Source organism: Pinus tabuliformis, chromosome 8, assembly GCF_031772625.1.
Source record: "Pinus tabuliformis cultivar Carrire ecotype Pingquan chromosome 8, CPIR1, whole genome shotgun sequence".
Taxonomy (NCBI): Eukaryota; Viridiplantae; Streptophyta; class Pinopsida; order Pinales; family Pinaceae; genus Pinus; species Pinus tabuliformis.
The window spans coordinates 1,659,479,006-1,659,487,940 of NC_142294.1; positions in this window are offsets into that span (position 1 = coordinate 1,659,479,006).

Genomic DNA, 8,935 nt, shown 5'->3' on the forward strand with positions numbered 1-8,935 from the left:
CTTGTGAGGCAGAGAGATAGATTGTACTAGTGTAGGAATTTTCGCGGTTGAACAAGCATTATATTTTCTTCTCAGATCTTCTGGTTAATGCAATATAGATAGTCAGATTTTTTAGCAGTTTCTTTCCCTAGAAAAATAATGTGTTATGTGTGATTGATATTCTTCCTTTTTTGCTTATTTCTTTCATCGATCAATTTTGGTTTCCTCTAAAGAGTAGAGTAGATTCTTGTTTTATGTTTTAGAATATCACATAAACTGTTGAATCTACAAGTAAAAATATACACAAGGTGTGGCATGCAACTACTCATGACGTGAACTGACATGAAATTGCTAACATGGATTGCATGATGGTATGGAAATGTCAAGCCACTACTGCTGTTGTGTGCTGAGTGTCTGCTTCTTCTTTTCACCTCTGTATGACTTGGTGATAGGGAATCTTCAATGATCTTAAGTATTGATTTGTGATCACAAAATAATGTCCCTTTTTATTTTCTTGATTGATTAACTTGTGCGTTCAACTACAAGTGTGTCTCTTAGAAAGATTCCCTCCTTCATCTACTTCTTCATCTTCTTGTCATGGTGTGATACAATACCTGCATCTGCAATTCACTCATGACGAGATGACATCAGTTTGAAAAGCCCCTAGTCTAAGATAGTGCATTTTGATCCATTAAATAAGTTGGGACAAGGTGACAGTTCAGGATAGAGGGCTTAGTGACTACGCAGTTGCATAGTTCAAGTAGCCAGGGGTGAGGCTTGAGCTCTAAGACTGCACAGTGTGTAGTTAAGGCAGGACTGAGGAAAAAAATTGTGCAATTATGAGAGCCAATGGGACAAGATGGGGGGATGAGCATTTAGAGGAAACACTGTGCAGTTTTGGGAGAAAGGGAGGGAGGGCTACTATGCAATTGCCCAATTCATAGGCTCAGGGAATGAGCTTGAAGCTTTTTATTTCACAGTGTGTAGTGAAGGTCAGACTAGGATGATTGATTGCACAATTCTAGATGTCAAGGCTAGAGCTTGAGCACAAAAACTACGAAGTGCAGTAGTCTTGGAAGGTAGGAACTATGCATTGCATAGTTCCAAGGGGCAAGGTCACAGCTAGAGGGCTGGAACTGTGCAATGCATAGTCTAGGGAGGTTGGGTGAAGCCAAGTTGTTTAGTCTAAAATTCTTCTTATAAATGGCTAAGTGTAAGATCGATTAGACTGATGTGAACAGTGATAATCAAAAGTGATCTCACACTTAGAATACTTGACGACACAACAACATAGATCACCCAAGAAACATGAACAATTCATTTCACTCTGTGTGACCACTTTATGACCTGTTATGACAAGTGTGCACACTTAAGATAGACTTTGGGACGATCGTGATGACACGTGTGCAACAATGCTCAAAACTTTGTGAATGAGTGCAACCAATGTTTACATAGTTAGAACAACTCATATACACAAAGATAGACCCTTGAAACAATCAGAGCAGGCTTCTACACATTGTGCGATAGCCAATCATGTTGAAAGACGACAATCAACCCAACTTGCAAAGGGAGTAAAATACTTCAAGAAGGTTCATGAAATAAGCTTCAGTGTTTGCGAAAAAAATATAGAATACCAAGGAAGGCTCTAAAATTGAGTGTAAGCCAAAATTTTGGAGGGTATTGTAGCAACTACAACACCACCATATTCCAAAGATTGATATGAGGAAGTTTTATGGCAAGGATTCGGTAATATTCATACTATAGATGGAGCAATATTTTGATATCCATAATGTGCAACACACACAAAAGGTACACATTGCATATTTTTATTTAGAATCCAATCATTTTGTATGGTATTGATGGCTTTGTTCTCGTAAACCATTTGTCACTTGGTCAATTTTTATAAAGGAAAAGATAGCACTTTATGAGGATACAAAGAGAAACACCTTCTTTAGCTAATTGATAAATCTAAAAAAAACAGTTCAATGGTAGAGCACATTAAGGACTTCCAAAAATTGAATATTAGGGTAAATGATATTCCAGAGGAGCGTATGATTGATGTCTTCGTAAGGATTTTAAAGGACAACATCCAACATGAGGTTTGCCTTTGGGAACCTAATTCATTGGAGAAGGCACTTAGAGTGGCAAGAAAAGTTGAAAGATTAATTATGGAAACAAGGAAGTCGACCACTCACAACTATAAACATGGAATTGTTGTTGCTCCTAGCCTTCCACGACCTACAAGGTTGACACCACAAAAATTGGAGGAAAAAAGAACAAAATGAATTTGTTACAGTTTTGATAGCAAATACACTAAAGGTGATAAATGTGTTGAGAAGAAATTAACATAGATTGTGAAGAGGAGGAAGAAAATGATCAAGAAATGGAGAGATAAGAGGATATACACCAGGAACCAACCCCATAGAAAGAAGAAATGTATCTAACCATATCTTGTAATCTATTTCTAGGGATTCCACTCCTCAAACTCTCAATATAGAAGGACATATCAAGAATAAAAAGGTAATAGTGTTGATCAATTCAGGTAGTACCCATAATTTTATTCATTTTAAGATAGCCAAGGAATTGAATTTCTTCCTATATCCAGCACTAGAGTGTCAAGTGATGGTGAAAATGGAGGAGCTATAAATTCCTCAAGAAAGTACCATAGTATCAAGCTATCCATGGGGGAATATGTATTGATTAGTCTAATTGTTTCCATTCCAATGGGCGCTGATATTGTAATAGGAGTCCAATGGTTACAATTTTTGGGGACAAAAACTTTTAATTTTCAAGAATGTTTCTTGATTTTTTTTGGCAAGGAAAGGAATTTGAATTAAGGGGTATTGCGGGGAAACCAAGAAAGATAATCAACTATAATGGCATGACAAAGCTTTTAAAGAAATAACAATAGGGTGTAGTTGCACAATTATGCTCACTAGAGGTTCAAACATCAAAATAATCTATTTCTCTAGATTTCCAAAAATTCTTGGACAATCATTCCAAGGTATCTGAGACTCCCAAAGTCCTCCCACTTATTCATGATCATGATCATGCTATTCATTTGATTCCAGGAAGTGTTCCTCCAAACATTAGGCCTTAAAAATATCCCTATGCCCAAAAGAGTGAAATTGGATGTATGGTTGTAGAAATGCTAGAGGTTGGTATAATTCAACCTAGTTAGAGTTCTTTCTCTACTCCAATAGTATTGGTGCACAAGAAGGATGGATCATGGCGCATGTGTCTAGATTATAGGGAGCTTAACAAGCTCAATATTAAAGATAAATTTCTCATTCCTGTCATTGATGAGTTGTTGGATGAATTACATGGAGCAATTTACTTCACCAATCTAGATCTTCATTCAGGATATCATCAAATTAAAATGAAGAATGAAGGCATTCCGAAAAGAATGTTCAGAACTCATGAGGGTCATTATGAATTTTTGGTCATGCCTTTAGGCCTTAGTAATGCACCTCCCACATTTCAAGGTTTGATGAATTCCATTTCCAAACCCTTCCTTAGAAAATTTGTGTTAGTATTTTTTGATGATATACTAATCTAGAGAAAGTATTGGAAGGATCATGTTCAACATGTTGACAGGGTGCTCAAACTATTGGAGGAGAAACAATTATATTCAAAAACCTCCAAATGTTTCTTTGAAGTACAGGAGGTGGAATATTTGGGTCACATTGTATCTCATGAGGGTGTTAAGGTAGACCCTAACAAAAGTAAAGCCATTAAGGAATGGAAAACCCCCACAACCATAAAGCATATTCGAGGATTTCTGAGGTTGATAGGGTATTATCGCAAGTTTGTTAAGAATTATCAGAGAATACCAACACCTCTAACATCATTATTGAAGAAATATGCATTTATTGGACTCCATAAGCATCTACGGTATTTGAACATCTTAAAGAGGCCACATGCCAAGCACCGATCTTAGTTATGCCAGAATTCAACAAAACCTTTATTGTGGAATGTGATGCCTTAGGAAATGGAATTTTGTGTTGTTTTAATGAAATAAGGAAGAACCATTTCTTTTAAAAGTCATCTAATCAAAGGAAAGTATTTACATAAACCTATTTATGAGAAGGAAATGTTGGCAATACTACATGCACTAAAGTAATGGTGACGTTACCTAATGGGAAGACACTTCAAGGTAAAAACAAATTATGATAGTCTTAAATACTTTTTGGAACAAATATTATCATCAGAAGAGCAACAAAAATGGGTCACAAAGATGTTGGGTTATGACTTTGAAATCATCTACAAAAAAGGGAAGCAAAATGTTGTTACAGACGCACTCTCAAGAAAGGATGAGAATGTGGAAACATTTCTTTGTTCCATTTATATTATCCAACCCGAGTGGATAACAGAAGCAAGAGATGAATGGAAGAATGATGAAGAAGCGTGGACACTCATTCAAAAGTTGCAGCAAGATCCCAATACATCAGATACATTTAGCTGGAAAAATGATTCATTATGGTATAAATATCACTTATATATTTGTAAGGATTACCAACTCAAACAAAAGATTCTTTTGGAATTGCACACCTCTCCATTAGTAGGGCACTCAGGATTTTTAAAAACTTACCACAAGGTCAAGAAGGAATGTTTTTGGGATGACGTTAAATCTTATATTCAGAAGTTTGTGGCAAAATGTTTTGTTTTCCAACAAAATAAAGTTGAGATAATTAAGATCCAGGGTATATTAAAACCTTTAGACATTCCAAGTCAGGGTTGGGAGGAGGTCTCAATGGATTTTATCATAGGTTTACCCAAGTTTGAAGGAAAGAGTGTCGTCATGGTGGTAGTTGATAAACTTACTAAGTATGCACACTTTTGTGCATTATCTCATCCTTTTAAAACCAATATGGTTGCTATTGCATTTATGGAAACAATTAGAAAGCTTCATGCAAACCAAACTATTATTGTAAGTGACAGAGATCCCATTTTCACTGGAAATTTTTGGATGGAATTATTTTCTTGTCTTGGTACTCAATTAGATCATAGCTCATCTTATCATCCTCAATTTGATGGGAAAATTCAGATAGTGAACAAATTTTTGGAAGGATATATTCGTTGCTTTGTATCTAATAAAGAAACACAATGGGTCAAGTGGTTACCTCTAGGTGAATGGTGGTATAAGACTTCCTTCCATACTGCAACAAAAATGACCCCATTTATGGCACTTTATGGATATCATCCACAATCCATCACATAATATTTAAGATAGAATTATAACGTTCAAGTAGTGGAATATCACATCGAGCATCAAAAACAAGTTCTTCAACTCTTAAAGGATAACCTCACTCTAGCGTAGAATCAAATGAAACAACAGGCATTTAAGAATTGCAGTGAAAGAAATTTTGAGGTAGGCGACTGGGTATTTTACGGCTACAACCATACAAACAAATGTTCTTCAAGCAAGGTAAGAAGGATAATGAATTATCACCCAAGTACTACGGTCCTTACAAGGTTTTGTGAAATATTGGTACTATGGGATATAAATTGGAGTTTCCTACATCTTCCCTAGTACACCTAGTTTTCCATGTTTCATGCTTAAAGAAGGTCATCGGTGACAAGTGTCCAATTTAAACAGTGTTTCTAGAACATGACAAATAAGGAAAAATGATATTTGAGCCTGAATCAGTCATGGAAACAAGAAGTTGACAGCTACAAAATTGTTGGGATGGGGTCCCCTAGGTCAATTTTGGGGCAAAAGCCCAAGTTTTGATGTAAAAAGATGTAAAGTCTCTGTAAATTGTGGCTGTGGAGCACTTAGTTAGTTAAAGAATTAAAAAAGGTTTTTCCCTTCTGTCACACGGAATGAGTCGTTCTTGCGGACAAGATCGACCTCCCTAGTATCTAAAGATATCTAGTGACAAGCAAGCCAATAAAAAACTATCTTTCTCTAAGTATGCAATTTATAAACAAAGGCAAACAAGTGTTTTAGGCCTACCTTGGGTCCAATGCAAGTTTGTGGAAGCCTCGCTCCTTTGATCCAAATGAGCTCCCTTGTAGCGAATTTGCAAACACAAATAAGCAAACAAATTAAATAGCACCTGAAAAGCCAATATCATAAAGCATACTCATCATGATGATCAAGGAATTCGTGAAACAAATGACATAAGACAATTTGTTGAGAAAAATGAATCTGATTGTATTAATTCAAATCAAAGAAGAACTTTACAACCTGTGCCTTGATGCTGTACAAGCTCCTCCCAGGGTCCAACAAGAAGTCTCCTCTACTTTGACAAGTTTCACTCTCTTCCCAATGAAGCCAAAAGGTATGTGATCTCTCCTCTCAAGCTCAACTAGGAAGTCTCAATTCCACCAGCATTTACCCTAAAAAATGTTCAGCTTCTGACCTCCCTAGCAACCAGCCCATTGCCTTAATTTATAGTGCAATGGAGGGAAGTTACTAGGTCCTCCTTCAAAGGGATAAAGCCCTCCTTCAAAGGGATAGCTCCTCTCATCAAGGGATTATTTCCTTCTCTTTTGGGATGCATGAACCACCTAAGAGCGAACCATCCACGTCAAAATGCGTTCTAGAATCATCTAGAATTAACCCAAAGTGAGTTTTTTAGAATAAACTTGCGCCTTTTTGACTTTCACAGGGGTCCGCACCCACTCCTTTAGAGACAGAGCGGACAGGTCCACAGGTAATGTGAACAGGGGGTGTGGGACCGCAGGTAACAGTGAGAGAAAGTGCGGAACTAGAGGTTTGTTGATTTTTAAGGTCTTTCTCTCATTTTCAAAGCTTGACATGATGAGCTGAGGTCTGAGACTTGCTTAGGAGGACATTATAAGTGATAATAGACCCATACTGACTGCAAATAGTCATGGTGACAATATTTTGTGTAACAGATTGCCCCCTAAAGTGCGAAGTATGTAGTAGATGAGGATTTCATTTATCATCTAGGAAGAGTGAAGTAATTTATCATTTCGAGGATCATCTTGTGGAGAGCCCTGTTGGAGCCTGTAAAAACATTAAATGCAGAATATATATATGAGATCATATCATCGCTGAGGTAGGAATTCCCATACTCAGATCAAAACTGACTAGAAAACTAACTACTGCTCTGATATAGGAATGATCTTGTAATACATCACAAGTATAGACACATGTAGACACAGTATGGACGCAGCCATATGTTTATGAATAGTCCACAATATAATGAATACAAAATTCCTCGCAGCATGGATGGCGGAAACTAGATCTTGGGTCTTCATTTCTACTTCCCGAAACATTACGATTCTATCCATGCGAATGAATGTGTAAGTCGAACATGGTAGAAACCACTTGATTACCAGTCAATGATGTAGACTGTTAACAAGTGTGAGAGAAATCACCAGTAATGTCAATGTCTCTCAAAGTACTCAGTACAATCCATGAGATGTGAATAGATGTGTTGATGTCAAACATGTCACAGAATCCTTTGATCGAAGGTCAATGATGCAACCTATCGTCGAAGGCGAGAAACCTGCAATTGAGGCATGCATATCCCAAGGTACTGACGATTTCTAGATCATCTTTCTAGCTAATGAGCTGAAGTTGATAGAAAGCGATCCGTCGTAGCAAGCCCATAACACGAAATCATAGATCAAGTTTGAAGAAATTTAGTTGCAAGGACTGACTCAGGGATGGTCAAGATGGATGACAGATATTTTGCAGATGAATGGCTTATTTTCACTGACCTCCTGAACACATAACGACACAACAGATGGTTTGGTGAAAATTGACCCAAAGTTAATACCCAGAAACCGGCTGAAGACTTTCAATATGGTTTGATCAACTGTTAGGCAAGGGATTTCCCAACCCAGGTGAATAAAAGTGTCGTGTTCAAGAGTGGTTACAAAGTATGACAAATAGGCTCATTTTTCTCTCTTTTCCCCCACCATTTCTGGCAAGTAACTCTTTATTTTTGACAAGCTTGAGGAGGATAACATTTGCTTGATTATAAGCTCATCCTTCGGATGAGTCCAACTTAGTTTAAATTCGAACCCTAAGAAGGAGTGGTCCGTTCCTGTTTGTAATTGAACAGGTCCTTTACTGTTAAATTTTAAAGAGTCCAGTATAGGAGAAACTATGCGTTTTTCAATTTTAGAGAGTCTGAAAAAACTTAAGAAGACTCCATGGTTGTCCTTTTTCGTAAATTTGTGTCTCCCAAGCCCGAAAAAGTATAAAATAATACTTGAGAGAACCGCTTGATCATTACGACCAAGGAGTAATTTTCGTAATTAGTGCCTCTGATCCGAAAAAGTAAAAAAGCGATCAATGACACGTCGTTTTATAACCAATATCAAATTTGAAACGACAAAAATCCGGCAATCTTTTCATGTTTTTACGGTCAGAAAAAGCGCTGTAAGTGGACCGTCTTTTTAGTTCCGCTTTAACGAGTTTAAAAAGAAAAACGCGGTGACCTTTTCATGTTTTAGGAGTCAGAAAAGAGCTTAAAGGTGACTCTAATGTTTTTTCAACGAAAATGACCGATTTCGCCTGAAAAATCCGTTATCCTGAACAAAAACTCAAACATTACTCATACCTGTTTAAAATGGATAAAAATGCTGCAAAATTTACCTTTCTAAACTGAAACATAAACAAATTAACTATTCAAAAAGCTTATAAAAAGGGCTTTCGTCAATTCATTTTTACCGTTTGAGTTTTGGGTGAGAAAATAGAGCTTTTGGTCAGAAACTTCCCGTGAAGATTGCAGAAAATCCGTCCGTTGGAATCGAGCGCCGTCTCCTCCAGGTAATCTACATCATCCTACTCTTTAATTTCATCTGTTTCAAATTGTTTTTTAGGGTTTCATTTCATTTTTTAGGAGCTTTTAGGTCAAAAAACCCACGCGCGGGGGTCCGCAGGTATAACACAGGGGACCCGCGGACCCCGACTTTTTCGCAATGGGGAAAAAGTCAGGGGTCCGCACCTGCCGTGAAGGCAAGGTGCGGA